At 35.9% G+C, this 21,985-nt stretch overlaps 1 long non-coding RNA gene and 1 pseudogene across 2 annotated transcripts in view; one reads left to right on the forward strand and one right to left on the reverse strand.

The window, feature by feature from the left end:
- Nucleotides 1-21,985, forward strand: part of LOC117283842 — an 81,287-nt gene that overhangs the window by 51,795 nt on the left and 7,507 nt on the right. Inside the window, exon 1 of one of the 2 annotated variants that reach the window (XR_004514873.1) lies at nucleotides 18,178-18,326. The exons of the other annotated variant lie outside the window; for it this stretch is intronic. This is a non-coding gene — a long non-coding RNA (uncharacterized LOC117283842). Of the gene's footprint in view, nucleotides 1-18,177; nucleotides 18,327-21,985 lie in introns of those variants that run through there. 2 annotated transcript variants of the gene reach the window in all.
- LOC104874447 lies at nucleotides 2,572-3,112 on the reverse strand (annotated as a pseudogene).

Raw genomic sequence — 21,985 nt, forward strand, 5'->3', positions numbered from 1 at the left:
CCAACAGCATTAAATGAAAAATTTCAGAAATAGTGTAGAAGTTTTAAGTAATTTTGATTACAGAATATTTTGCAATTGTTATTTTATTATTTGCTACTGTTGTTAATTTTTTAGTCTAGCTAACCTATAAATTAAACATTATTATACATATGTATGTTTAAGGAAAAACAGTCACATGGGGATCTGCAGTATCCCTGGGATATCTCTGGGAGTCTTACGATATTTCCACCATGGATAAAGGAAGACTACTATCTCCATGTGAACTGTAGTCACCAGGCTGCACAGTAGTGCTCTCAACTGTTATTACTCCTACCTAACTATAATTATGTATCCTTTGAAAATGTTCAATATTTTTGTGCTATTTCTATAGTCTCTTAATCTTTCCTTTCATCTTTTCATATCTTTCTATGTTGAATTATTAAATCCTTTCTGTTTCCTTCCTGTTAACTAATTCCCCATTCAACTATATCTAAACTGCTACTTAGTATATTATTTTAATTATAGGAAAATATTTTAATGTGTAGAATTTTACAAATATGTCTCATCACACTACCTTGCTTTTTAATAGTTTTTGTCTTATGTCTCTAATAATATTTAAAAATATTTTATAGAACTTATTAATTTATTGATAAAATAAAGATTTGAGTTCACCATCCCTATTGTCTACTATTACCTAAAGGAAGTGATTTCTCTCTCTCTCTCATCTATCTATCTATCTCTCTCTCTCTGTGGCTTTTCAATTCTTTTTAATAGTGTCTTCATGAAATTCTATAAACTATAGCATATCATTTCTTTTTATATAGAGTTTTGTGTTTTGTATACTAAGAAATATTTCCTTAACTTTAAGTAATGAAGATATTCTTTATTTCTTCTACTGTGTTTGTAGAGTTAGCACTTAGGTTCAGGCTTTGCATCTGATCATATTTATTTTTGCATAGTCTAAGGTAAGGGCTAAAAGTTCATTGCTTTTCTCAAGTATAGATATATATTCTGGCATCTTTGCTAAAACATTTCATCTTTTATCATTGAATTGTTTTGGTATCTTTGTCAGAAATCAAATGATCATAAGTCTGTTTGTTTTTGATTCTTCATGTAGTTCCATCACTATAACAGCTGTTATACACCAATGGTTATTTCTTGCTACCTTCTATCCAGTCTGATAAGTTTTGCTGTCAATGTGTAGTTATTTTATTCCATTTATTTTAATTTTATTTATTTGTTTTATTTTTCCTCATTGAGTTCATTGGTACAATTTAGGTATGCAGTACAGTTACATTAATCATTGGGATCTTGCACCTTTACATGACAAGTCTTGGTTCTCATTTTTCCCCTTGTCCCTGCCCTCCTTTCACCTCCTCCTCCCTTCCCTATTTACAAAGCTTACTTTCCATTTTTTCCTTTTCTCATATTTTTTCTTTTTCCTTATTTCCTTTCCCCTACCCTTCCCACTTCTCCTACTTTTTTAGCCCTTTTCTTCATATTATACATTGTCAATTATACCATTAGGATCTTATTTATTCCATTTATTTTTAATGTAACTTTAAAAAAAAACTCTTTCAAGGCACATTTAATTTAATATCAGAAGTGTTAACGCAAAAGGCCCCAAAACAATGAAGGAACACATTCTCCCATTAACACCAAAGACAATGCTCTTTTAGCATGTGCCTGTTGAATGAGATGAGAGTTTCATAAATTTTGCTACTGAAAAAAATATTCAGTGTGTCTCAGTCACCACCAATATCCTTCTACAATCTAGTTGTGAAATGAATGTTTATAACGCTTCAAACAGTTTAAGTCTGAAATCTGATACCATTCCTGTTAGTTCTTAGTTAAGATTATCTGCAGTTTTTGAAACCATCCAAAGAACAAATCATTGATTAAAACCGTATCGATTTAGTCTCTATTAAGTAATATAGAGCCATAGGCTAGATAGTTAAATATATGTACTACTTTACCAACATCTATTATTTCTTTCGTAACTATTCAGTTTGGTTCTTAGCAAATAAACCCTTTAAAGGCAAAGTTCACCTCGTTTGAGTTTTGACCGAGAAGTTCAACAATCATCACGAAGTCTACAGTCTTATTGGCAAAACTGATATACAGTGTCTCTAAGTCACTGTACTCAGGGTTAAGAGTGGTGCATATTCTGTTTTTACATTTAACTGGAATTTTACATGTTCAGTTCATGATTTGAAATCTCTAGGTTTTCAATCCTCCAAACTGTCTCAAGACACAATGTGACACAGACTAAAGACTTCTGTTTCTCCCTCTATTTTCTTCAAAAAGAAACATTTCTCAAGTGTCTACATGTTCTAGAGGGGCAATTTTTTGACAGTGGCCTCTTCTTCAGAATAGTCTGATGGCATCTGGCCTGCTGAAGCAAGGGGAAGGGGAAGAGAAAAAAGCTGAAACACAAGGTTCATCTGGTAAGTTTTACATTAACCATTACAAGTGGGACAGGATAAGAATGTGGCTTTTTTTTTTTTTTTCTCAAAAAGTCTGAGTCTTGGTGTGGAAACGAGTACTTTGGCTGTCCCACCACAGCTTTCTCGTAGTGGGACTGGCAGGGAAGTCTTGACTGGGGAGTATGATTTGTTTACCTAGCAGGCGTAAAGTTCCAGGCACTCAGTTCATTTTGGGCTTGTTCCAGTTTGTCTTTAGTCTGTTCCAGTTCACCTTTCATTTTTAGGAAAAACAAGTTGATCCCTGGGTCTGCCATGGTTGATCTCAGTTGGGCAACACTTGGCTGCTGGACTTGCTTGAGGTACTGGATTTGAGTAGTACACTCTTGCATCTCTTGTTCCTTGGATGCTAGTCGCATCACAAGAATGTTTTCCCTGCATGCAGGCTCTTGCTGTTGTTGCTTTAGTTTTTCTTCAGATTCCCGTAAACCGGTTACATCATTTGAGTTAAGATCCGTGTACTTGCCCTCCAAAGCTTGAACGCATGCTTCATAATTTTCAGAATTAACTCAACTCGCGCCATAACTTCGAAGTCTGTTTCATTCAGTCGAAGCTTTTTGGGAAGAGGTTCTTCGTTGGTCACCTTGAATCCTCTGCAGACCCCAGCCATGCGGGCGCCGCCAGTCACCCAGGCTGAGGCCGCACCGCCAGCCGCTCGCACAGCAGAGCTCCTTAATGTACCGGTTAATGTGGTTGCTTAAGACTACCGTTTTGCTATTTGCTATTTGCTTTCTTTCATCTGCTATTGTTTCTTTCATGCTATCATTTTGAATTAAATATTATTGAGTATTCTATTTTAATCCATTTCACTAATTCTTTCTTGTTTGTAATGTTGAATCTGCTGTTGAGCTCATCCAAAAATACTAAACTAAAATTTTACTTTTATTCACATATTGTGTTTTTCAATTCTAGAGTTCTATTTGGTTCCTTTGGAGAATTTTTTTTTTCAAAACACCCATGTTTTGCTCCATAATATCATCTCTCTCTCTCTCTCTCTCTCTGTTTTTACAAATTCTTTGACATATTTATAACAGTTGTTTTAAAGCCCTGGAATTCTAACTTCAATAATATGCTCTTCTATGAATGTGCTTCTGTCGATTGTGATTCACTGTTTTAAATTACAGATTATATTTTATCGATTCTTTGTAAACTTCATAATTTTGTAATTTATCTAGACTTTGTGTGTGAACGAACAATGGAGGGAGAGATTTGAGAAAAAGGCAAGGTCTTTATTTTTACTTGAAGTTAGAATGAGAGTTGATCTTACAAAGTCCTTCTAGAGCTGAATTTAGTTATAGTGGTTGCAGTTTGAGTATGTTGACTTTTGATTAGTTCAACTCATTCTTTTTTTTTTTTTTTTTTTTTTTTTTTTTTTTTTTTGGTACCGGGGATCAAACTCGGGTCCTTGTGCTTGTGAGGCAGGCAGCGGAACCACTGAGTTCAATCCCCAGCCCAGGTTATTTCTTTTCTTTTTTTTTTTTCTTTGTGCTTCCATTCTTGATATATTTTTGAACTAATAAATATTTGAGTTGAAGGGAAGCCTCAGATATTTTTGTATTAACCTTGGATTAGCTTCATGAAGGTCCTGCGGAAGGAATGGGTCCTTGAAACATTTCTTAGATTTTCACTGTCTCTATACTCCTTTCTCAGCATAATGCAAGGTGGAGTTTGAGCAGCATGTATAAATGAATTGTCTTCTAGGTTCTAATCCATTCTGTTAGTTCAAACTGTTGTCTAAGGCCCTGTTTACTTCTTTTCTACCCTGAAAATTCTTTTCTCCTTTGGCAGCGATGATTTAGCAATTGACATCCATATATTCTATTCCCAGATACGTGAAAGTTGGAAAAACAAGAACATTGCCATAGCTCTCTCCATACCTATGAAGGGCTATTTTCTCTCTTGAATTTAGTTCATGAAGTATTTTTTATACTGACTTTTGCTTTTTATTTTAATATATAATTTTTTAAAATTTCATTTGGGTTTTTCTTTAAGGGTACTAAATATTGGGTTTAGAACAACTTTGGATTAAAAAGTACAAATTTGAATGGTATACAAATTCATATCAGAGACTCTCACAAATGATTATGAATTCTCAGGGAAGAGTATCTCTCCCCCTTAGGATTCAGTTTTAGACAAATTTCATTGTTTTCTCTTTGGGTTGGTTGGTAGATCTTGCTTGTAAGTCCTGAGCCTCTGGCTACAGGTAGGGTGTTAATTACAGCTACCTAATTGATGACCAAGATTTTACATTCTATTTTGATATAGCTTCTAAAATTCAGACTCTCTCGTTACTGAACTGGTATCTGATTTCACCTCCCATTGCAATGTAGCCTCAGATTTAGTCAGGGATGATCAGCATTATTCTGTTTCTTTCTTTCTTTTTTTTTTTTTTTATCTCATTGAGTTTATTGGTACATTTTAGGTATACAGTACAGTTACCTTCATCATTGGGATCTTGTACCTCTACATGACAGGCCTTGGTTCTCATTTTTCCCCTTGTCCCTGCCTTCCCTTCACCCCCTCCTCCTCTCCCCATTTACAAACACTTTGTTTCCATTTTTCCATTTCTCATATTTTTTTCTTTTCCCTTATTTCCTTTCCCCTACCCTTCCCACTTTCCCTACACCTTTAGCCCCTTTCTTCCTATTTCACATTGTCAGTTACACCATTAGGATCTTATGTAAAATCATAGTTTTTCACACCAGAGAAACTATTCAGTACTTACACATGTGTGACTTGTAGCATTATTCTGGTTCTTATGGGAGCTCATTTTCATTCTCTCCCTCTCTCTCTCTCTCTCTCTCTCTCTCCCTCCTCCCCCATGTGTTCCTAAGAAGGCATGTGTTATGTTTTATGTCGAACTTACCAGTTTTTTTATGATTGTGAAGAGTTTGATTATTTCCATTGTCACAATGTGGGGAACAGAAATGACTTCTTTGCTTTAATGCTATTCATCTATTCCTATCCACCAGCCTTCCTTTCCTCCTTTGTGGTACCTAAATTTAAGTGTTGAATTCTGAATAGTGCTAGGTAGTAGATGAATGAACTCTACCTGGTGAATAAGCATCTGTGATGATTCTGTCAAGGCAATATGTTCCTAGTGGCTATCTTGGTTAGAAACCAGTTGTATCACCTTACCAGTGTGCAATTGCATGTATGTAGTCTCTGACCAAGGGAGACATGATCTAGACATGATGATCAGATAAGAACCCTGACAGAAAGGTAGGGTGGTTAATTATCTTTTTGGTCTTAGGTGAACCTGAATCTGTGTTCATATTCTATGCTGTTTCCTATTCTATAAATACGAGAGAAATTGTGAGCAGTATAATGAGCGCAGCTTTTGGAGCACCAGCATATTAACCTTAACTATACAAATCCCACTTTCTTTATCAGTAAAAAGAATGTGATAATAATAATTAAAAAGGGTGTGATAACAATAATTAGAGTATAGTTGTCTTCTTTGAGAATAAATAAGGTATGAAGTAATGCTTGTAAAGTGCTTAGTATGTATAGCCCCGCATGTAGTAACTTTTAGTTTAATATCAGCTACTATAATTTGCTAGTAATACCAATATTCCTAATAATTAATATGTAGCAAGACACATTGAATTATATGTTGGGTCACAGAATCAACACCAGTATCCCTGTGTACAGTGATCATGAACTGAAGGCATCGTGTGCTCAGAGCCTATTATCACAATCAGGACTTTCGTGTATAGTACACTGTGTGATTCTGCCTTACTTGGGTATTTCTAATGCTACATCTGAAGTGTTGGATGTATACCTCGAAGAGACTGTGGCTTGCTGTTTATACATAAGCCTCTGTGAAAAAAAAATGCATTGTTCTGTAATAAAAGAACCCTCTCGACCAGAACAGAAGCATTGTTTCCACAATGCTGAAAAGAGAGACTAAACAAAGTACACTGGAAAAGCTCCTTGGTGTTATATGCGTGGTTCGCTTTGTTTGTACTGTTTTAGCACTGGCAGTCAGGGTGGAGCCTTCATTTATGAAAATATAGCTGTTCGCAGTTTAGGCTCAATTTCGTGCTCAAGCTGTCATAAACGATCACACGGGAAGATAATACTTCATGGGAATTTTGTTTTCTTGTTTTTCTTTTATTTTTCTTTGAGGCCACTTGGTGAAGAAGAGGTTAAGTAAGAGTGAGACCTACGATGTATTGTAATTCCTGGGAAGCACATATACATTCCATGAAATTCTGTTCCTGTAGTGCAATGACAGAAACAATGCCTAATTAAATTAAAGCCCTTTCAATCATTCCCACTCATTTTCTACTATTATTGTCATGATCTACTCTTAAAACAGAGGTAACGTAATAACATTCTGTCCAGTATACTGTCATCTTGCGGTTGAAAATCTGCTTCTATCTGCTTCTTTGATCCATTTTATAATGAAGACTGCTTTCATGAATTTAAATAAGTCAACAAATTATAATTGCATATATTTATGGGCTGCAAAGTGATATTATAGTGAACACACCCAAAATGTAGGATGATTAAATCAAGCTAATGAGCATATTAATTACCTCACTTATTATTTTTTATAGTGAGAATACTTGAGATTTACTTTTAGTAATTTTGAAATATATAATGCATTGTTACTCTAGTCACCAGTCTATGCTGCAGATCTCAAATACCTTAATCCTCCTAACTAAAACTTTATACCTTTTGCTCAGAATCTCCCTATTATTCCCATCCCCCGCCTTTAGTAACCATCATTCTAGCCTCTGCTTCTGGGTTCAATTAGTTTCGAGTTTTCGTATAAGGGAGACCATAGATTAGTTGTCTTTTTGTGCCTATCTTATTTAATGTAATGTCTTCCAGGGTTGTTATCTATGTTGTTGCAAGTGACTGAATTTTCATTTTTTTGAGGCTGAAGAGTATTCCCTTGTGTGCATATACCAGATTTCTGTTCTCTGCTCATCAGCTGTAGTGAACGAGATAGTGCGGCTATCTTGGTACACTGATTTCAAATCCTTGGGGTACCTAAATCATATAGTAGTCTTAATATTTTGAGAAGCTTTCTTACCATTTTCAATAATGACTCTACTAATTTACGTCTTCACCAGCAGTATGCAAGAGTTCCTTTTTGTTCATATGCTCACCAACACTTGGATACTGGTCATTCTGATATGATACGCATGAGGTGATATCTTACTGTGGGTTTAATTTGCATTCCCCTGGTGAGTATTGAGGTTGGACAGTTCTTCAGGTTTCTATTTCTATTTCTGTTCACTTTATATCTTTTGAGAGCAGTTATTTTAGTGCTTTGTCCACTTTTTAATTTGGCCATTTTTTTTTTTTTTTTTTTTTTTTTTTTTTTTTTTTTTTTTTTTTTTTTTTTTTTTTTTGCTATCGAGTTGCTTGAGTTTCTTATATATTTTTGCTTATTATCTCCTTATCAGATATGTGGCTTGCAAATAGCTTCTTACTTTCCATGGGTGATTTCTTCACTTTGTTAATTGCTTTTAATGCTGAGCAAAAGGGTTGCATTTGATGTAATTATGGTTGTCCCCCTCTTTGATGATTTGAAAGAGCTTGAGAATGATTTTTATTAGTTATTTAAATATTTGGTAGAATTCAGCAGAAAAACCATCAGCTCTAGGAACTTTTCTGAAATGGGTGATTATTAGCGAATCAGTCTCCTTACTCATTATTATAAGGTTCATATTTTCTCTTTCTTCATGATTAAATATTAGTTTCAGTGTTTCTTATAATTTATTTGTTTCTTACAGGTTATCAGTTTGTTGGTGTGTGGTTTTCCTTCATAAAATGACCCTTTAGTGTTTGTGGGAGATTGGTTCTAGGATCCATTAAAGGTACTAAAGTCTACTGATCTATGATTTTCTATAAACCCCTCACATAAAATGGGTAGTATTTAACATGTAACTTATGCACATTCTACCATATACGTTATCATCTGTAGATTACTTATAATACCGAATACAACATGTTACATTTATTGAACATGCTATGCAAATGTTTTTACATATATTATTCAGGGAATAATGACAAAACAACATCTGTACATGTTCCATACAATCAGAATTTCTAAAAATATATTTTTGATTCAAAGTTGCTTGAAATCATAGGTGTGGAAATCCCAGGTATAGAGGGCTAACAGTAATCTCTGGTGGCCCTTTTTATTTCTATAGTATTAGTTGTAATGTTTATTTTATTCATTTCTGATTTTACTTGAGTATTTTCTAATATGTGATATATTCTTATATTTCCATGCTTTCATAAATTTACCTTTGTATTTGATTTTTTTTTTTTTTTTTTTTTTTTTTTTTTTGTTTTTTTTTTTTTTTTTTTTTTTTTGAGACAGGGTTTCGTTATGTAGTTGAGACTGACCTGGAACTCACTATGTAGTCCAGGCTGGACTTGAACTCACAGCAGTCCTCCTGCCTCAGCCTCCCAAGTGCTGGGATTACAGGCGTGCACCACCACACCCGGCCTTGTATTTGATTTTTGATAGTTTATTATGTGTCTTGTGAATGCCTATATGACTTTGATTTCAGACTTTTAGGCTGACTACCTGAATTTTAAAATCTTTCTTCAGATTTGAGCAGTTTTCAACCATTATTTCTTTAAATCTGTTTTCTGTCACCTCTTATCTTCTTTGGAACTCTTATGTGATAGTTATTTCTGGTCTGGATGAATGCACCAAAGGCCATATTCCACGGACATGCAGAGTTGAGTTGCTTCTTTGCCAAGCTAGGTCCTTAGAATGGACTGCCATTTTGTGTTAAGCCACTGAACTCTATAGCTAAGCAAGTCCAACCTCTATGCACCATAGGTCTGAACTCTGCTGTGTATCTCCTTGCCTAGGGATGGGACTTGGAGTACCTTCTAAGGCTGAACTGAATCACTGCCCTCTTGAATCAGGCACGTCTAACTTCTTTCCTCACAAAAATACATTATGGTTCATCTCCTAGCCTGGGATGCCTTAGAATGGACTCTTGGTGAACTAAGCTACTATTTGGCCTCTTGGTTCACGTAGGTCTGAACTTTGTTGCTATATACAGATGTAGTCCTTTACCTTTCAAGGTGGGGTCTTAGGTTAGGATCTGAAAGTAGGCATGAAGGCCGGTCATCTATGGACTCAACCACATTGAACTTCCCACCATGTTTTTAGGATTGACCAGCTCCAGCTTTGTGTGTAAACTATGCTATTGGCTGGTATTTTTAATTTGGTGCCACCACTCTCAGGAAAGTAGAGCTGTCATCAAGATCTTTGTATTGGTCACGGTGAATCCTGCCTTTATTCTTTGTTTCTACCTGACCCTAGCTCGATCTCCCCTCCCCCTACCATTCCCAGTTTTTCTCATGAAGCAAGAGAGGAGTGAACTACTGGAAGTATCTCTGAGTGACAGGGGAAGCTGGATGTCTTTTATCACAGTAGAAACCATGGACTGAGGGGACCCTTTCTGTGTGCTATTGTACCAACTTAGATAAGGAGGGATGACGTGAAAGCAGTGAGCCCATGTCTCTCATACCTCTTACAGTGGAGCTTTTATTGGGTTCTGTGATCCACATGGATGCTTCAGTCTCCTCAAATTGTGGGGTCTGTAAATACATGGTTTTGTCAGTAGATAATTGCTGATGGACTTTCTAGGGATGACAGTGGGGAAGCAAAGCCTGGGATCTCTTACTATGCCATCCTGCTGATTTATTCATTGTCTTCATGCGTTCTTGCCACAGACTTGAAGCCTACATCATGAATTTAAACCTAATTTGTAGTTTATGGGACACACAGTTTCAAAGAGGAAGCAGTTAGATACGTGGAAAGGGAAACATTCTAAAGGAAATTTTGGCCTCTTCAACACATCAGTGCCAGGAAAAAGGAGGGGAAGGGAGGAGAATTTTATAGATTAAAAGAAATCGAAGAGATATAACAACCAAATGAAAAGCGAGACGCAGTACTTGCTGGGACCATGGTTTGATTAGATCAGTTTTGAGAAAGTAGAAATTCAATGCAGACTGTTTGTCACTATTAAGAAATTGTTTGAATTATCGTAGATGTGATAATGATATTGTGATTACAGAATGTGCTAATTGGATTTTTTTTCCTAGAATTTCATTCTGAAGAACATAGGAAAGAAATATTTTTTTCTATTATTTTCTTCATAATCTTCAGCAATTCTCTACATGAAGCAAGTATGGCAAAATGTCAAAAATGACTAAATATATTGAGTATATAGGGTTCACTATACTATGCTCTGCTTTTCTATAAGTTTGAATTTTTTCCAATAGAAAATAGAAAGTAAGAGTTCTCATGGTATAATTTCTTCTGAAAGAATAATATTTAAAGTATTTTATGAAAAGATATGTGCAAAAGTAGACTACACAAAGATTATGAGAATGACAAACATCCTTAAAGAAGAATTCTCAGAGACACTTAATTATTTATAGATATTCACTGCTCTTTTAAAAGAGACATTTGTTTATCAATGTATTTGATGGTGTTTTTCTAGGTATAGAACTAGAAAAGACAATACAACATGCTCCTTTGAAGGGAAAGAATTAAGGGGATTTTAGACCAGATGCTTGGTGCTTTAGTACAAGGAGTTGCCATAATGTAAAGGGAAGAACCCAAGTTTTGTCTCTGCTTGACACTGAGTGTGGTTACAATTATTTACTAGCAGTGTGAACTTGGGGGTAAATTTCTTAGATGGACTCTCAGGCATTTTCTCTGTGAAATGGGAATAATGAAATTTATCTCCCATGGAATGTGGTAATATTAAATGAATAATGCGAAGAAGGAATTTAAAATGGCGATCATGTGAAATCTAATTCTTCTGTTAAGAGGTTTATGACAGGTAAGTAGAGAAGCGATCATGAAGTCAGAGCAGAGATTTGCGTTGAGCTTGGAGAATAAAAAGGATTTCAGGAAATGAAGATGGCGGGAAAATTGAAAGATGTACTGAAAAGATGTATTGAAAGATGAAGCTGCATGATACACTATGTTTAAAAATCAGCAATTATAATCATTGGCTTGGTATAATTTCAGAATAAGTGTCCTGGAAATATATGTAATGGAAAGATAGGTTTGAGCCTGACATTATTATTCCTTTTAGTTGGTGGTCCAAGAAACTTGGACTTTATTCACAACAATAATTGAAGGAGTACTGAGTGGTTTTGACAAGCTCCAACATGTCACAGTTGTGCTGAACAGCAGCATTACTTATAGATTGGAGGTAGTTATAAGAAAAGATAGGTCATTGATATATAAGTGAAAATAAATTAAATTTTAGATGAACGAGTTTTACTCAAGAAAGGAATGTATGAATGCTATAGATGCTGAATTAATATTATGGACAGTGGAGCCCTTAGAAATATTGGTAGAAAGAAAAGATCATGGGAGATTAACAAGCCACCTACCAGAATGTAGGGTTTCTGTTTTTTCCCAATAGTGTGAAGATGAAGCATACTTACTGGTTAGATATTTTGAACATGAGTTTAAACTGCATTTTGGAAATGTATAATCATTTCCCCTGGGGCAAAGCAGCTGGAAATAACTGGCTTAGTTGTGACATAGGTCTGCTTTGAGAGTAAAACACTGGCCTGGTCATTCTAGATGTGCACTGTACTGTAGTTCTATGAGTCTATAATTATCTCAGGTTTCATATCACCTTCTAGGGAACAACAAATGATTCTTACTGATAAAACACAATTTGAAACCTGGAAGTAAAGTTACACAGTTTCAATAAAGTGTTGTAATAAAGCTAGTGATTGGAGATTCCTCCTAGGAATAAATAAAGAGCAAGATGTATTGGTTGACCACTTGTGCAAGGCAAAACTACATCCTACGTCAGGACAACACACTGAAGACGTGAATGCTATATATACATTTTAAATATAAAATGGACATCAAGTGAAAGAGCTAAACAGAAAAGAGCTATATTGTTATTTAACTGTGTAGTCTGCACTTAACATCAGGCTCTTACGCTCTAAAGTTTAAAATTCTTCACCCACTCTGTACTGAGAAAGTGCTGCCTGATTTAACTTGTGCATTTAGTTCCTTAATGAAATCCCTTTATGGGTGTTGTGTCTGAAAATCTATCCCTAGGTTCTTTAGAATCTTGCCAACAATAAGAGACTGGTGCTATTAAAAAAAAAAGTAGCAAGGTTCTAGGAGCTCTGATGGCAATAAAAGTTTATCCTAAGTTTCAGAGATTCAGAAGAGCAATTATTCAGGCAATTTTGTTTTTCAGAGGCTTCAGGCACATGACAGAGAGCAATTATTAACATAAATGATTTATGGTTCAGTTATTGTTTTCTTAGAAATTATATTTCCTACAGAAGCATAGTACCTGTAATCTGAAATGTAAGATGCATACAAATAGTAAATGCAGCAATTCTTAAAGTATCATCAGGTAATAAATGTTCTTTCAAAGTTATTCCATGGTCAGGTGACTTTGAGATATTCTTTTTGAACAAAATCACCATTTTTTTCTTGTAGTTCTAGTTGGAGTATTTATAAAGCCCTGTAAACAACCAAGAAGAGACTAAAGGATGAAGCATTTCCAAAAATAGATGTAGTATGCTAAGGTATGAATGTGGTTTATCCTATAAAGGCTCATGTGCTAGAAGCTTGCCCCCAGTGGAACAGTTTGTGATGCGACCCTTAAGAGGAGAGGTCTCAAAATTCAGTAACTGCCCTGTGAAGGGATTAATGCTGATCTTGCAGAGTGGGTTAGATCTCACAGAAGCACATTAGTTCCAAGAGAGTGGATCGTTATAAAAAAGCAGCCCAGTCCCTCCCTGGTCTCTTGCTTGTTCTCTTTTCATGTGACTTCTTTCATGAATACATATCCCTTTTGGTGATATTATCAGTCATGTTATACACGTGCTTTTTTTTTTTTTTTTTTTTGGTACCAGGGATCAAACTCTGGTCCTTGTGCTTGCGAGGCAGGCAGCGGAATCATTGAGCTAAATCCCCGGCCCTTCAGTCATGTTATAAAGCAGCCCAAAGGCACTCATTAGAGGCCAGTGATATCCGGCTGCCCCATCTTGGACTTCTGGTCTCAAAACTAAGATCTCAACAAACATCTTTTCTTTATAACTCACCCAGCCTCAAGGATTTTGTTATAGCAACATGAAACTGACTAAGGGGATAATCAATATTTTAAAATTTTAAAGTAAATACCAATTTCTTGCCATTTACTATTTTTCACATGAGAAAACTGAGATTCAGATAGAAAAAGTAACATATTAGATTGGTATAGATTATGTTTGCTTAGCTTCTAGTTTTGGGAATTATTCCTCCCTAATCTCCTTCCCAATCACAGTGGTTCAGCCATTTATAGACCATGATCCCACACGCCTGTATCTTGGGTCATCCATGAGCATGCAAGCCAGATGAACTGAAGTGAACTGTACATTGTCTTTCTCCCCCCCCACCTCACTGACTATGCAAGGTAAAAGTGAGTGTGCTTAGTCCGTGTGGTTGAAGGAAGTGAGGAAAGCCTGGCTAATAGAGGGGAAAAAAAGCACAAATGCACAGGAAGGAAGAAGGAGAAGATAAGAAAGAAGGTGCACAGTGCCATGTTCAGAAAATGTTTTAAGTTCTCCTTTAGTCTTTCTTCAGCTCTTCTCTTGCCCCTGGGTTTCCATGAGCCCCTTATAACTTTGTAGTGGAGTACATTTCTTTTAAGGTTGAGTTATTTTCTGTTTTGTCCAATGAAAGGAGGCTTAATGACTGTAGTCACAAAAGTTAATGACAAAATAGGAGCTGGAAAACGGATCCTTTAACAATCAGCTCAGTGCCTTTTCAAGTACAAGGCTTGTACCACTCTTGAATGATACTTTGTAAATATTAGCTTATATTTAAAGGAATTCATTCTAGGAAATGAAATCACTGTTTTTTCCATCATAGTTATATTAAAATGGTACAACTTTGCTTATGTAACTTGTATATGCATTGTAGTTAGTTTAGTTACAATTTAATAAAATTACAAAATAAGAATAGCATATACTTATATATTACTTAAAATGAATAAATGTTCGCATTAATTATATTTACTTAAATTTTGCTTATTTAAAAAATGTAGATGTATTTTTCTGTTCTTAGATTCAATTCAATCTCTCCACAAAAGCAACCTATGTGAAGTTGATTCAATTATTATTATGTTTTCATAGCACCAAAGTATGTATTTGATTGTTTTAAAAATGTATTTTGGTAATACAGTGCAATTCATAACACTATGTTATTACATTGTTACAATAAACATTATACATGCATATATATTTTTAACTTCTATTTTACCATCTTTAAGCAAGTGATAACATCTTATAAACAGATTTATTTGTGATATATTTTGCCATATTGTTGCATGGTTTTAGTATTTAACTTTTGTAATGCCTAGATAATTTTCTACTGAAGTAATATATTCTGGTTTGCTTTACTATTCCCATATGGCTTAGATAATTACTCCAGATCTTCCCCTATTATAAATAAATTAAAAGAGAAGTAAAAAATGATGCAAATTCGGATATTTGTATCTAAAATTGAGAAGTCCTCATTAGATAATCTATAAGGGTATTTGCTATTTACATCTTAAGTTAATGCCTATTTGCTCAATAATGCTTGAGATTTAAATCAACTCTATGATTCTCACAAGATTCTCCTCATGATCACAAGATAGCTGCAACTGGTTCAAGCACATCATTACAGGGCAAACTTCAATCCAAAGAGAGTAGAATTGGAGAAAGAAAGGACTACTTCATGGCTCTTTTATTGGAGAGAAAAACATCCTTCTCATGAGCTTCCATCACAATTCACCTTAGATTCTTATATCTAGAATCAGGTGATACATCTGCATATGATTCAGCTGTGAGGAGAATGACGAGGTTGTTCTGATTTCCATGGACAGACATTATTCTTCTCTGACACTGGGCACATCCCTCTCCCTTGTCCCCCATCAAAGCATAATGAATTGCAGTTAGCAAACATGAATTGGAAATGGTGGTGAATTGGTTCTTGTTCTTCAGAGTAGGAGACCAATAGGATGTATACAGTGTGTGCATATATGTGCGTTTGTATTATAAAGAATTGGCTCACATGTTTACAGGGGCAGATGGTCCCAAGATCCTCAGGGTGTCAGAAAGCAGGAGCCACTAGAAAACTGAGAGGTTTGTTCCAGCCAGGGTCCAAAGGCCTGACAACCAGAAGAGTCAGTGGTCGTGTTCTAATTGGAAGTATGTAGGTGTGAGATTCAGGAAGCAATTGCTTTCAGTTCGAGTCCACAAGGAGGAGAAAAACTAATTTTCTCTTTTGAACATTATTAGGCAGGAGAATTCCCTCTTACTCCAGGAAGGCGAACCTTCTTCTATTCAGATCTCCAGGGGATTGGATGAGGCCCATTGACATTGTGGAGGGTAATCTGTTGGACTCAGCCTACCAATTGAAATGTTCTTGTCATTCAGGAACAAACTCACAGAAACACTGGGAATAATATTTAACTAAAACATCTGGGTATCCCGTAGTCCCCTTCAGAAAAATAAACATTACAGGAAGGGTAGGTAAGAAGCCAAAAGTGCCTGCTTCAGAAGTGAGGAACATCAGTATATAAAATTTTAATGATCTTAATAGCAGTATATTCTTAAGACTAAATTACTGGGTTTGACTGATGTAAAATATTTTTAAGGCTTTTGACATGTATTTTCCAAAGCTTTCATAACACTTTTACTATTTTCATAGTCTCTAGCATTGTTTTAGAGTACATTTTTTAAAAACTTTTTTTGGTACCGGGGATCGAACTCCGGTCCTTGAGGTTGTGAGGCAGGTGGCAGACCACTGAGCTGAATCTCCGGCTACATTTTTCCTTCCCCTGCTTTTGTTTCCTTGAATTGCTGATTAGATGCAAAATGTTACTCATTATTGCTTTTTCATGAATAGGTTATACTTTTGTCATGTTTATCTCATATTTGTATTTTCTCTTTTATGCATCTCTCTAATGAAAACTTAGCAACACCCTTAAATAGTTGATGTATGTTAACTTTTTATAATATATAAATATGTCTATCTCTATTCTGTTTCTTTTTTGCTGTCCCTTTTCTGTTTGTGTCGTTTCTATGTTGTTTTACTTTTTACTTAAATGTTGTGGTTTTTTCCTCTGCTTAGGTGTTTTAATTTTCTTCATGTTACTCATTTTGTTCCCTTTCTTCATAATTTCTTAATCCTCTTAGTTGTGATGAATACTTTGCCTTCTGTCTTGTGATTTCATTTTAATCTCCTTAGCATTAGGTAGTGAAGCAAAGTTTTCTTAATATCACTTATCACAGACTCACTGTTTAGACGCGCTTCTTTTATGATTTAAATGTAATGGACTCATCTGTGGCCTCCCCCGACTCACTTGCTGCAGCCTTGACTTCCACTGTAATTGTGTTTGGAGACATCATTAAGGTGGAGTCCTAATCTGAAAGGAGGAGGAGAGTGATCAGAATTCTCTCTGCACCATGGGGGAGCGTAACGAGGGGCGATCATCTACAAACCAGGGAGAGATCTCAGAAGAAACCTACTCTAGCCACCCTTATTTCTTGGACCTTTAACATCCAGAACTGTGAGAAATAAGTTGCTATTGTTTGCTCTACCCAGTCTGTGCCATTTTGCTATCGGAGGTTGAACCAGATGAGTACAGGAACATTCTCAAATTTATTGAGGTTCTTTCTTTGAGATTGATCACTGCTTTCACAAATGTACTCTATGAGTAGAAATCTCAACTTATATAAATACGCAAATTAATATATAGTTCCATTACACTAAACTGGTTATTGTTTATATTGTAAATGTGGACTCCCTTTTTTTTTTTTACATGATACTTAAACCTGGATGTGTCTTCCAAGCACAAGGCCCTGAGTTTGATCCCCTCTGTAACAGCGAAACAACAAAACTGGATGGGAGGATATACTTCAAAGCATGGTATACCAGTTCTGAATTTTTCTGTGGGAACTAGCATGAAGACTCAGTAAGCAGAGTTAAACCAGGCTTTCCTGGTTCATTTAAGGTGAGAAGGGCACCATTCTTTCATGAACCAGGAGCCAGAAATACAAGCTGTGGCAGGTGACCAGCCTCTGGAATCTCCTTGTATCCCTGGGAGCAAGTATGATCATCTCAGGAGGGCAGTTTGTATTTGCAGTTATCAGTCTAAGTAAAACGGAAAACCAAATGTGACTGCTTAACATTTTTTTTTTTTTTTTGTACTGGGGATTGAACATGGGACTTTGTGCTTGCCAGGCAGGCGGAGGAAGCACTGAGCTAAATCACTGGCCCATTGACACTTTGACCTTACAAAACATTTAAAATTATTTTGCTGTGAGTTCCACTTTTGCATATACCTTTTGATTAAATATTTTAAACATCTTTAAAAAATACAAGTGACTTTTAGTAATTTGCTTAGCAATTACCTGATTTCCTACCAATGTAAGTTTCCATGAAAGAAGAAAAGTGAATTAAATGTTTTCTCTGTGAGGCTGCTAGAATAACACATAAGAAATGCAACAAATGTCCTCAAAAAACTGTGTCTCAGTTATCTGTAGGATTAGTTCTTCACGCTGAACCGAGTGATAATTTAGTTCAACTATAGTCTGATTTTATTTTTTCTTGAATAATCAGTTGATTTGTTGGCATTACATAGAGATAGCTCTAGATAAACATTTCTTGTTCTGGAGATGTTGATCATAAAATGCTCATTTTCATGCAGGAAGAATTTCCAAGAGAGAATAAGAATGGCTCAATATTTGTGAATTTAACCCATTTTTAATCAGGAAAACAAACCAAGGAGTAACCGGGAGACTAGTCTCAAGTCTTGAATGCTTCTCCATGGAGTAGAGGGACAGAAGGTGGGTTTCTGGCTTTGAGCATTTGCTGTCCATGGTCCCCCTTGTTTTGAGAATGTTTCTGGAAGCAGGTCCTGGTTTTCAGCATCATGAGTGATCTCACCATTCTTTGATCTTCCTTTCAACACCTGTAGGAATTCTGGATGCTACTCTTTGTCCAGTCAATGTTTATCACATCCCATTCACAGACTTGGTATCCAGGACATCCAGATACTTTAAAGTCTAAAAAGTGCTGCTCTTCTAGGCCTCTGTAAACCCCATTTAGTTTTAGTTGGTAGTGTGTGACTTCAGAGACAGCAAGTCCAAGCATAGGAAATTAATAGGACAAAATAGATATATTTATTTATTTGGATCAGAACTTAACTAAATTTAGTACTCATTTTTTTTTTTTGAGAAAGAAAGAAAATCTCTTAATTCAACATCCAATTATTTTTAAAAACAGATCTAAAGACATAGCAGGAAATTAGACCAGCCAGTTTGACATCAGTTAAGTCTCAGGACATTTTAAAAAGATCAAATGCTGGAACATTTAAAAAGCACAGCTTGATAACAGTCAATTAAGGTAGCCTCAGGATGTGGCCGGGGAGATTTTGGTAATTTGTGTGTGTACAGCAGGGACAAAAACTCTGAAAAGCATTGCTATAAGAATCAAGACAAACAGTAAAAATCATAAAGCAGCATATGGCTATTTGACGTGGCCCTTTTCTTTCTTTTTTTAACTTAATAGCTGAATTATTGAATCCTGGGGCCCAAAAAATGCCTGGCAAATTGAATTAATAAATTGTTAGGTAAATTTGGGTACAAGTTAAATTAAATTACAAATCTTTAGCAATTTAGTTTTTTGTTCAGAACAATATTTTACTCAGTGGCACTAAGGTTTTGGGGTAAAGGGGATCTGGTTTTTGTTGAATCACCTACAACAATGCTTCTTTAAGTACAGGGCATGAGCTGATGTTATTTCATTTATTATTTTTAGTAAGATAATTACAGAAATTGAGAGTGTTTAGAAACATTTATAACCATGTGGCCAAGTACTTTTCTGAAAACATGAGGCTGAATTTTGTATCTCTTTTATTTTTTCAAAAAGTTCAGCCTTGGCAATTTATAAAGTTATAGGTTTATGTCTCATTGAAACAATAAAAATCATTGTTTCCCATGGACAGGCTGAGAAGCACCGGTAAACATTTTCTAAAGAACTGGCACTTAAATATGATGTGTATCAAGTTATTAGAAAACAGTAACATTTTTCCTGTTGGTAGGGAAATCTCCAAGCCCATGTACCTCAAACACATTTGTGAAATGATTTTTATTTTTATTTTATTTATTTTAATTTTTAAAATTGAGTATATTGGTACATCTTAGGGATACAGTACAGTTACGTTCATCATTGGGATCTTGCACCTTTACATGACAGGTCTTGGTTCTCATTTTTTCCCCTTGTCCCTGCCCTCCCTTCGCCCCCTCCTCCCCTCCCCTTTTACAAACACTTCATTTCCATTTTTTCCTTTTCTCATATTTTTTCTTTTCCCTTATTTCCTTTCCCCCACCCTTCCCACTTACCCTACACCTTAGCCCTTTTCTTCCTATTTCACAATTTCAGTTATCTCATTAGGATCTTATGTACCATTATAGTTGATTCACACCAGAGAAACTGTTCGCTATTTACACATGTGTGACTTATTTATTTGTGAAATGGTTTTTAAAAGTAGATGCTTGTGGGGTAGGGATTTAGCTCAGTGGTTCTGCTGCCTGTCTCACAAGTGCAAGTTCCTGAGTCCTATCCCTGGTACCAAAAAAAAAAAAAAAAAAAAAAAAAAGTAGATGCTTGAAGAAATTTATTGAATTGAAAGATGAGAGGATCTGAGAAATCTTTTGTAGTGAGCTACACCTGCAACTAAGGCAACAGTATGTGCCACTCACATCCCTGATCTTGAGCTTTACCAAGTCATTTGGGTTGGCTGGAGGGGACTGAGTGGAAGTGACAATGATCAGAGGTTGACAGCAAGCCCTGGAAGCATTGTGCATTCTACTTGGCTATCTCCAGTTTGTGTGAGCACTGTGAGAAGAGCACATTCCAGCTGTCTGGTGCCCTGTTAGCACAGGATGTGTGGTCAAAAAAGACAGTATATGTTTAAATTAAAAAATAGAATACAGTAAAAAACACATGCCATTAATCCACATCAGAATCCTCCCCCATCTCACTGCCAACACACTTGTACTGTAGGTCTTGCCACCTTCTGAAGCAATTCTGAAAGTTCGCTTTTGTGAGTATCTTTTTTTGACTTCCTTGAAATCTTGAATCAATTCAAATAATTTATGGCAATTTCTTTCAAATAAAAACATCTCATTCACCTTATTCACTGGACCTGGTACTGTGTGACTTTTGTCTCTTTCCCAAAGTCAAAATGACCATAAAATGTCAATGTTTTGAATTGATTGAGGACAGTGAGGCAGCCACGAGAGTTTAATGACACTCACTAAAGACGACTTCCAGACCTGCTTCAGAAAGTGGCAAAAACAATGGGATAAGTGTGTGGAGAGAGGGGGGTGGAGAGGGAGTATTTTGAGGGTGATTGGTAGCATTTTTTTATTGTATACTGTTTTCTTTTTGAAATTTGAACACTGATAGTATTTTGTGTTTATACCTTTTAGATCCTATAATGGGATATGTAGGACAGGGCTAATCTGACTGTAACTTTAAAGCTAACTTGGCCACACTGTAGCCTGAAGTTGAGTCAATCCAGCCAACCCACAAATGTATCAACCTTGAAAATTGTTTCTTGGTGCAGGAAACCTAGTTTTGGGGTCACGTGCTATGTGGCATTATTGCAGCAATAGCTGGCCAGCACGGTTGGTTGGATTATGGTGCATATGTAGTCAAATGATGCCCTTTGATTAACTTTTTCAGCTTAATTCTAGCACCATTCTCACACGTTCAACCTTGATCTCTCATAGCAACTCCAGTGTAACACATTCAAGCCTGAGCTTTGGATTCTTCTCTCTGCAAATCCAACTTTTTCCACTTCCTCGTAAATAGCACCTGTTATGTCTAATTGTTGAAATTAAGATCCTTGGAATCAGCCTGGAGTTCTCTTTCTTTCATAAGCCACATCTAGTGGGATATGACATAAACATTGAAATATATCCTGAATCTGACCACTTTTCATCCCTTCCTTGGCTACCTCCCTAAGAAGTTTTCCTTATCTGCTGTTTTCTATTCTGACTCTCTTCTGCTGGATTCTCTTCTCCACACTCCATGTGGAATGATTGTTTAGAATATAAATCACATGATGTCACTCTTGGTCTCTAAACTCTCTACTGGCTTCCATCTCGCCATATTATATTCAAATGCATCATCGTGGCTGAATTGCCCTACCCACATGGACTGACTCCTTGCTTTTCATGCATTTGAGCATGTGCTTCTGCTGCAAGATTTTCTTGGTGAGCTCTTCCACACCCCACGTGTTCTCTTTCCTTAGTCCCACTAGGAACCTGCTCATGCCTAACACATCGCGGAGGTTTCCTTGGCCCTCTCTAGAGCAGTAACTACTGTTCCATGGCTTTTGGTGCTCTCCCTCTACTTTATTTTGATCTCGGAGTTCGTTTCTTATATATTTATGTATTTATTGTGTATTTCCTCTCACTGAAGGACAAATGCTGCA

Source organism: Fukomys damarensis, unplaced genomic scaffold (assembly GCF_012274545.1).
Source record: "Fukomys damarensis isolate Sample0158 unplaced genomic scaffold, DMR_v1.0_HiC HiC_scaffold_31, whole genome shotgun sequence".
NCBI lineage: Eukaryota > Metazoa > Chordata > Mammalia > Rodentia > Bathyergidae > Fukomys > Fukomys damarensis.